A 9,883-nucleotide genomic window follows, 5' to 3' on the forward strand; every position below is an offset into this window, starting at 1 on the left:
GCCACTCAACTGTCACCACAACTAGACTCTAATTATAAGGGAAACACTGAAACGTATTTAAAAAAAATCCCAGAACATATATTTAAGTGACAGAAACTTGAAATCCTGATGTTTCATCGTGTCCCAGATAAGCGTGTGGTCTACAATGTTTTGTGTGCGCTGCCTGAGAGTGTGTTTGTGTGAGCACGTGGTTTGTGCTCCATCTCAGGCACAGGCCATTGTTAAGAAAATCTTGTGGGAGCAGGGGGTTTTGGTGAAGTGTGTGTGTGCGTGTGTGTGCGTACTATTGAAAGCCTTTTGTCAGGAGGCCGGATGTTGCCATGACTAGGAAGCGCTTTTTGGGCTCGAGCCAAAGTCTCTTTATCTATTTCTATCTCTCGCTGTGTTTACGAACATGGTTATATTATCAGGGGAGGAAAACACTCACATTCTGCACAATGTACATAAAATCTGGAAGGTTCAGGAAACCCTGTGAACTGTGACAGCCACTTTGATGTTTTATCAGTGAACCATCAGTCTATTCACATTAATGCTGTGAAATGTAAATGGTAAGGCTCTTTGAACTAAAGGCATATTTTACCATATAAATACAGTATTTTTCCAACATTTCTCAATTCGGTTTAACCTAAATGTTAAAATATAAATTGTTTGTACTTGCAAATCGAAGATAAAGCAAAGAACTACTGACATTTTGAGTCAGCGCCCCAAGACTACTGAAAGTCTATTTTACGGTTCCCTTATCAATTTGTAATACTGAGATGAGGTTTCCATTGATGTTAAAAAACAACCAATGTGTGTAAAAAATACATTAAGTACTGTGCCACATCACAATGATCAAATCAGCACACATGGATGTAGCATTGATATTTACAAGATGAAACGTTCTTGTGCTGCAATTTTCTCAACATAGGAGAAATATGAAACCGGTATATGCAGGAATCTTAAACACGAGTAAACCTGCTTAATAAAAAGTCGAGGAGTACATCATATTTCACGTCATAGAAGCACAGACAACTGCAGCGCTCTCTCACCTCGCTGTCTTACCAAATTAGCACATTCACCCTGGTGTCATGTTTCCTTCACGGCCGATCGGAGCCGGAGCCGATTAAATGGAATCAACTGACACGGGAGTGAATGCGTTTGTATCCATTCCCATTGCAGACGAGCCAGATGTTAGCAAGTTTTACTGGGGGGGGTTTGACCCAAGGGAGAGCAGCTATAATTTACATTCTTCCTGTGTCTGTGGCAATTAATTGCTGGTATTTACAGTTTGACACAATTTCATATTTGCCAGCCTTACAGTAGGATATGCACTAATTAGAGTGCAAGTATTAACCCTGGTCTCGCTCATCAACTAAATAAATACAGTGGATAGATACATGATTTTAATTCCAGAATTGAAACTTAATTACAGGAAAGCGGTCCTTTAAATAAGCTAAAAAGCACATGTACACACACTGGTGTCACACATCCTGCCTCCATTGTTTTTGTGTTGCTTCCTTGCAGCTGGCAACAGGTTTATGAAACACATTTACAGATGATGATGCAGTAAAGTGACAAAGCAGGAAAACAGAAGAAGAGGTGTTACTTATTTGGAAATGCCGAGCTCTATTGTGTTTTGGGTGAAAAAGATCAACAGGAATTGCTCTTGATAGTTACAATATGTTGGTTATTGGCAACTTCATTAGTTAAACATAAGTGGCCAGCAGGGCGAGCTTTCTGGGCCCGATGCCACGCTACATGAATATGCTCCCCTGCTAAACTCGTCTCAGTAGCACAAAGGAAAACTAATTTTCACCCTCATGTTATAAAAGCTATTCTAAACTATTCTGTTTGCACTGATGAGAAAAACCCACACGGATAAATGTCTCACAGTCAATTTTCTCCTGCTCAATTATCATAATTATCTCACACACACACAAATATGACTCACTTAAATACAGATCTTTAGAAAGTCTTTACCAGCATTAGACTTCTTACACACTGCTACTTTAAGAAAGGCGTTAAACCCCCCCACCTGCTCTGCCTGATGGCCAACAGCTCAGACTGTCGTTGTTTAACATTTAATCATGGCCTGAATAAAAGTTTAATTCTAATTCTGTCCTCCATATGGCTGAGGTAGCAGCTTGTGAGAGTGTGTGTAAGATGAACCTGACACACATAAAACACTGGTTATCCAATGACACAGGGAATTTTATGACTGACTAATGTGAAGCAAAAAAGGGTGTTTGAATTTGGTGAAACTGAATTTGTTATTAAATTAAGTAAGTAAGGTCAGACAAAGCCAATTATGACATTTGGTCTTATTGTTCTCACAGGTACAAATTGTGAAAGAATGATTGAATGAAGCGGCTGAATTATTTAAGATGTTACAGCAGGTGTTTGAGGGGCAGTCACTCACCTGTGTAGTAGGCAAGCCTGGAAATATCTGAAACACAAACATAGAAAAAACATGAGGGTTAGCTGGTTTGTTTAATTATGGAGGCGCTGCATAAGGAAATCAAAAATGTCAAAAATGTGACTGAAATGTATCAGGTCCCACAGCAGGTGTTCACGCTTCAGCAGCTGAACGTGAACTGCAGAAGGAATGTGCTCTGTGATACTTACCAAATTAGAAATCAATATCCTGTTGAAATGTAAACAGGATATTGATGTTTTCCCCCCCTAAAAATCAATACCTGCATTGTTACATAAATGACCCACACCCCCGATGGTTGAATGTCCGCCTCGGTTTTAAAGAGCTAATTGGGACATGGTTTATTGTTCAGTGGTTTTAGGCGTCGCTGCTTTGTGATGTGGATGTTACACTGACCTGCATTTGTTGGTTGGAAAACTACAACATGACACGTGGTGGTAGTATTTTTAGTTTTAGTTTTGTATTGATATTTCGATGGAATAGAAAATGATATAATGACAATACACTATCCCACAAGTCTTACATACCTTGCACATGACGTACACAGCATGATAAGCAAAAGGAGGCACAACCCGAAAGAGTGAGGGATGGGTGGGTAAGGTAGAGTTGTGAGGGGCTACTGATCTTGGGAATGTGCATCAAATTACAACAGTCTAGAAAGATGTGCCAAGTTTGTTAAATGGGCCCTGAACTGTGCATCTGATTTCATCAAGTCTGGGGGGCAGGAGACTTCCAGCTAAGAAGAAAAAGGCTGCAGGTTATGTTAGAAATGTGGTTGTGCTATTATAGGTTTATATTGAATTTACATTCTGTCAGGATATGAAGCACAAATTGTAGGAACATGCTTATCTGACTTCTGCGTGAAAGTGCAAGGGGACTGTAGCATGCCTGCAAAACTCGAGTGAATACTCACTCAACATAAGATTTGTGAGGAGAAAACACGCTTTGCATGCTTAATACAGCACAAAATGCTTCATGGTTCCTAAGCTGAAAGCAAACCTGGCATGGTTATACTCATATCATTGAGTGGTGACGTACACTACACTGTATCTACACTACCGCTCCCAAACTCTCACAGGAAGCACAAGAGGAGCCTTTTGGGAATCTGACACCGAGTTAGAGCAGCGATAGGGGCTTTATGTAGGAAGAGGTCAGGAGGATAAGTGCCTAAGTGCTATATAGACACCCTGATGTCAGACAAATACTGGGTAAACCCACACACACATGCATGAACGTACACGTACACACAGGGGGTGAAATGACAGCAAGGGTCGTCAACAAAAATGATGTCATGGTAAGAGGAAAATCCTCAAAGAGAAAGGAAATGCCAGCAAGGTGACTCATAGTGTGTGTGTGTGTGGGTGTGTGTGTGTGTGTGTGTGTGCACAAACCCTGTGTAATACAGAAAAGGACCTTACTGCTGCACAGTGTGTGTATGTAGAATTGTGTGGGATTGATAATCACAGGAAGAGATCAACTGACAAACCTCATTATCATGAAAATGCTGTAAGAGCGTATGAATTTTAATGCAAATTATTATTTCACATTTTTGTTGGCCGTACTATAGGAAGGGAAACACTGCCTTGAGTGAAGGTTCCCCTCACATTGCTCATAACGCAACATCCACTCATTTTGTCAAATGCAACGACGGGTTAAATAACGTATGACATGTAATGTAATAAAAATGTGAGACCTTGTCCTAAACCCCAATAAATCCTTATACATCCCATATCAGTATTTTACATAAATCTGCAGCCACATCTATTTTCAAATGTAATCAGATTTCCTCAATCTAAATGTATCGTACCTTAAATATGAAGCCAAATATACGCACTATAATAAATGAAACCTATATCCATTACTAGCACAGTGCTTTAACCCACAGTGGACAATGATCTGGATAATGATGAGACTTTAAGTGTCCATAATGACATCTAGATAGACCTGAAACCTACAGACACCATCTGTCTCCAGGACGCTCACTCAGTTAGTCTTTCCCCCGTCTCCCTGGTAAGAGTGCAGTTGTAGGTTAAGTGCTGTGAAGCCTGACATCTGCAGCCATGCTGGTTCCGCTGCAAACTACAATCCATAGTAGACTGGAGCCTCGCATATTTATCATGTCTCAGAAACAAGATTAAACTGCACCTGAGGAGTTCCGGAGCGTCTTTATAAAAACTATTGACCAGACTTGCATTTTCCTTTTCTCGTTTTGTTTTTGATGTCATGTAAATCAGGGAACAACTCTGGGCTCAGCGGTGTTGACTATAGCTCACTATAAGTTTATTTTCTCCATGGAATATCCTGCAGGAGCACCAGCATGGTGCTAATTACATACCAGTCTGTTTAACAGCCTCCACTGCACATATATCAAAGAGGGACTTGGGTCCTTCTTATACACACACACTCTCACACACTGGCAGACAGCCCAAAACACCTGCTCCTCAAGCTGTTCCCAAGAACAGAAACAGGTCAGGATGAGCAGAACAGATTCATTTCATAGACTTTTTATATAAATGTAACAGTCTGTGATAATCATAAAAGATGCTGAAGATAATTTCGATGCAGGATGCCCTTGCTGTAACTCAAAATGTTTCCGACAGAGAGACTGTGACCTAAACATTCAATTGTGAGCGAGTGCAAGCTAAATAAACAGGAGAGGTCATGAAGCACAAACACGGTCTCATGCCAAAACAGCTGCTCTGAGAATCATGGCTCTCATTGCAGAAAAAAAGAAAGGTAAACAAATGTGGATGAGTGTCTTCACCACAGCTCTGAATGTTTTAGATTCAGGAGGGCCACAGCCTCCATGAGTATATCCTCACATGGAAGAGTATGAACAGTAAGGTAGAGCAGAGGCTTCTGTAGAAGAGGTAAGCACGCCACATGGAATTATAAGGTAAAAGTTTAGTGGTGGTGAAGCTGAAGGTGTGTGAAAGGGGAGTAGTTTGTTAAACGTTTAACCTAGCTCTTTACTTGTGGCAACTGAATTTAGGTTTCAAGAATTGTAAGTATTTTTTATATAATTTTTAGTGGACGCTTCCATTGGATCCATATATTTGTTAGAAACGATGAAACTTGGTTCAATGGTGATAATCTAAAGTGGCCGAGGAGAAACTGAGGCAGATGTTCTTTTCCCATAAAAGAATTAAATAAAAGCACGTCTCCTCTAAGAATCAACTGTTTCAACCTGAGGAGAGCAGCCAGCTGTTCTGCCTCAGTGCTCAGTGTTTAATGGCCCACCTTCAAGCTGAGCTGGCACACACGCGCATGTGTGTGTGGGCGGGTGTGTGTCTGACCCTCTGGACAATGGGGTGTTACTGGAGCGTGCTGCCCTACGATGCAACAACGTCACGCCCGAGGCATCAATCACACCTGCCAGGCGCACACACACACAAACACACAGAAACAAACACACAAAATGTTATGTCCTTGGAATTGTACTTGTGAGGGTTTAAAGCTCAGTTTTGAACCTTCCGTGAGATAATGTACTTTTACATAATGGTGGCACAAGTCAGTGTTTTAGTGACTCACGAGCTGTATATGTGATGTGTTCAAACAGAGGCACATGTGCATTTTCTCATGTCATTATTTCACATTCAGATACACATCAAACAATTATTCAAAACCACTAACACATGATAAAATGCTCTGCACACACACACAGACACACACAGATGATGCATACTCCAGATAAGGCCTACACGCATACAACATAATAAGGTCACATCAACGCATGACTGCTCATACACATTTATCTGCAAAAGCACACACACACACTGTGACACACACACACACTGTGACACACACACACACACATTCACTTGAGTGTGTTTGTAATTCAGGTGCAGCGATGAAGCTAACTGGCTTACTGGAGCGAGCACAGGTTTTAAGGTATCGCACCCAGTGCAGATACACCATGTATAATTCAACACAACAGATTGAGGACGAGTGAACGGGTGAGATAGCTTAAAATGATCTTTATAAATGATGCCACTCAATGTTTTTCAAGTAGATCAGAACACGTCTGACATGAATTACATCTTACAAGAAATGTAAGTGAAGTCCCAGCTGTGGGTCAAAGCATAAATTTACACGTGAAAATCTAACTTAACATTTAATATTGAACGCTTCTTTGATTTTGCATGGGCGAAAAAACACAGGGGAACTGGTTTTACAAGGCAAATCATGAATCCTTGACTCTAACTGGCCAATAAATGCAAATCCTGATAGACTGGGCTCTGGAAGAGTTTAGTTGAGTGGTACCAGAATATGCTAACGAATGCCAACATGTATATTTAACTATGCTAAATATGGAAAACAAATCGAAAGCTTTTTATCGTAAAGGGTATTCCTTTATTTTATGTATTTTAGTGGAGTTCATCCTCATCTGGATTAACGGTCCTGGGATAAAAAATGTTTAACGCCTTATACACCACAATCAGTAGGTATACATACAGTAGGTTTTCTGAAAGGAGGTAATCCCCCTAATAAAAGGGTGACTCCTTACCTATTACGAGTAGAGGAGTTAGGAGCCAGCTTGACGTTCTGTCAACATCACAAACTCACTTGGAACCTTATTGTCTTGCATCTATCACTGTTGCTCATTGTAAAAAAAAAAAACAAGTACATAAAAACCTGTGTGTACAGCAGTCATTTGACCATGGAGTGAATGTCGATCTCATCCATTCCCATTGGAGAAAAAGGCCAGATGTGAGTGGGTGTAAGTGGGTTTGATGACCAGTGAAAAAAGGGGCTTTAAACTATACGAATCATAACACCCACTGAGCATCTTTTATTTTTTATAAAATAGATTTTACCTGAGCTTACTTTTTATAGATGCTCTTTTATGTGCCTCTGTATAACCTTCTGGCATTCACAAGATCAATATCACATCTAAAGAGTATGAGTAAAGCTGCCTGGATGTAAGGCAGGTAAAGAAGTAGAGTGTGTGGGTGGGTGTGTGTGTGTGTGTGTGAGTGTGGCTGCGAGCTTTGCTTCTAATTTAGCAAATCTGCATCAATTATGAACAAAGATCGAACTATTAAAACACACTGAAATATAGATGATCTAACCCAGAAACAAAACGCCGCGGGAGGATTTTTACTTCATGCTTACAAACCACACAAGCGTATGTACACGCATGAAACAATTTTACACGCAACACACAGAAGTACACACCAACACCAACGCACAGAGCAACATCAGCCACACTGCACATGGGAGATGCACACTTCAAATGCATCTGACTAATTTGACACACACAGCCTCCCACACACACAAATACACATTTACAAGTAGCGCCATCATCACTGCACATGCACACTTAAAGTACAAGCCTCCTACATACAGGCAACCAAATATATCTCGTTTCTCTCATACACACGCACACACACACGCACGCACGCACGCACGCACGCACGCACACGCACACACACAACTCATTCAGGGGTAATCAAAACTGAATGATGGAATGGTCTGAGTCTGCAAATCAATAACTTTCATTCATCGATTAATCCGCTGCTTATGTTCATGATTATTTGGGCAATAAAATGACAGTAAAGTTGAAAAAAAGGCCTGTTACAAATCTGAAAACCCCATAATCTTGTTTTGTAAAATAAACAGTCCAAAAATAAAAATGTCTGATTTTCAATGTGAAAAAAAACAACAACTTATTTCTCACATTTGAGAGGGTGAAAGAAAGACAAGTTGAGGATTTTTTGCTTTACAAAATCATTGTTGTGACTAATCATTTCAATCATCAGGGACTCATGCATGCAGGTGCCCTCTTCTACTTCTTCATCCTCCTCATCATCAGCATCCTGGGCACCATCACAACAGTAACAACTGGAAAACTACATGCATCAACTATGTATTCAATTTGCTACTTTTTACACCTCTTTACCTTTACACCTCTTTACCATCATTATCGTCATTAGTATTACAGCTTTTACAAAACTGAATTTATCAACGACACTGTATCATATACATTTATATCATAACTGTCCATGTATATTTCCAGTGGTAACTGCTCTTCAGATGCACCAAACATTACTACAATACAAGTTAACCTTCATGGAAATGCATTGCATAAACACAAGTTCATGTTTTGAAATGACAGACTGAAGACACTCCTTTAAGAACACGCTTACCAAATAAACTTCTGCATTAACATACTTGAACAAGTAACATGGTTGCTGTATGATATCATCCTTACCATGATATAGTCCTTCCATTTAAAAGTGAAGAAGAGAAGAGAAGAGAAGAGATGAGAAGAGAAGAGAAGAGAAGAGAAGAGAAGAGAAGAGAAGAGAAGAGAAGAGAAGAGAAGAGAAGAGAAGAGAAGAGAAGAGAAGAGAAGAGAAGAGAAGAGAAGAGAAAATCTCTTCCTGAGAGACAGCTAAATTGGGAAAAGCCAAAATCCCGGGCTTCTGTCGTCTTTGGGGCTAATGCTGTGCTGCTCTACAGTCAGCTAACTCAGTAATGATGATGAGCTTAAAGCCCAGCCTCCTCCTCCCTCCACCACTACTACAACTGCTGCTGCTACTACACTGACACACAGATGCACACAGCACGAGTGGGAGGAGAGTAGAAAGAGGAGGGGGGGGGGAGAGAGAGAGAGAGAGAGAGAGAGAGAGAGAGAGAGAGAGAGAGAGAGAGAGAGAGAGAGAGAGAGAGAGAGAGAGAGAGCATTAGGCAGCGGCAGCCTATGACCGTGAATGGGGGGAGGGAGGCGAAAGAGAGAAAAGGAGGAAAGAGGAGGTGGGGAGAGGAGGTGGGGAGAGGGGAGGTGTGTCTTTGTCTCCCTGGAGGGGCGATGGAGGTGGAGAGAGAGGGAGATGTGCAAGAAACGAAAGGGGAAGCAAGTGAGCAGGGAGAGACATGATAAGAGATGGAAAGAAGTGATGCAACAACTGCAAGAAAAGAGGAGTGGAATAAAGGAGTGGGACGAAATGGACAAAAAGAGGATAAAGTGAGGGGAAATTAAAAGATGGAGAGGATAATGACATAACAGGAGGGGGCTCCCCCCCCTGTTATGTCATTATGTCAGTATGGGTAATTTAAACAATGCGTGTGTTGCCTTTGGCGATTCTGCCTCTACGACACACATGAACCCCTGAGGAGCGACTCGGTTATTCATAATGTAATGTCCTCAACTCATCACTGTCCCCCAGAAGTCATCCGTCTTCACAACGGCTAACACAAATTATAGAGAACGAGGGACACGGGGGGGAGAACAGTCAGTTGTTCCACTGACTTTGCTTAGGGGTGCACATCATTAATTTCCATGCAGGGGCACGGAGGAGAGTAAACCCACCTCAACTCATTCTGCACATGTCTTCAGACAGAATCGTTTATTCACCCTATGGACTTAATCATGGAAACTGAGTCTGTCAGAAATGAAAGATAATGTTCAGCTTTTCTTCATTAAAATGTCTGAAAAATGACCTGTGTTAAGCATTTGTTTTA

The 9,883-nt window shown here is 41.0% G+C and overlaps 1 protein-coding gene across 1 annotated transcript in view; it reads right to left on the bottom strand.

Moving 5' to 3' along the window:
- The window catches only part of ptk2aa (protein tyrosine kinase 2aa), a 55,686-nt gene that overhangs the window by 35,922 nt on the left and 9,881 nt on the right, over positions 1-9,883 (bottom strand). The window contains exon 2 of the mRNA XM_061092466.1: positions 2,402-2,428. The gene's annotated coding sequence lies outside the window, so the exon portion shown is untranslated. The remainder of the gene's footprint in view (positions 1-2,401; positions 2,429-9,883) is intronic.

This window comes from Limanda limanda, chromosome 19, assembly GCF_963576545.1.
Source record: "Limanda limanda chromosome 19, fLimLim1.1, whole genome shotgun sequence".
Classification (NCBI taxonomy): domain Eukaryota; kingdom Metazoa; phylum Chordata; class Actinopteri; order Pleuronectiformes; family Pleuronectidae; genus Limanda; species Limanda limanda.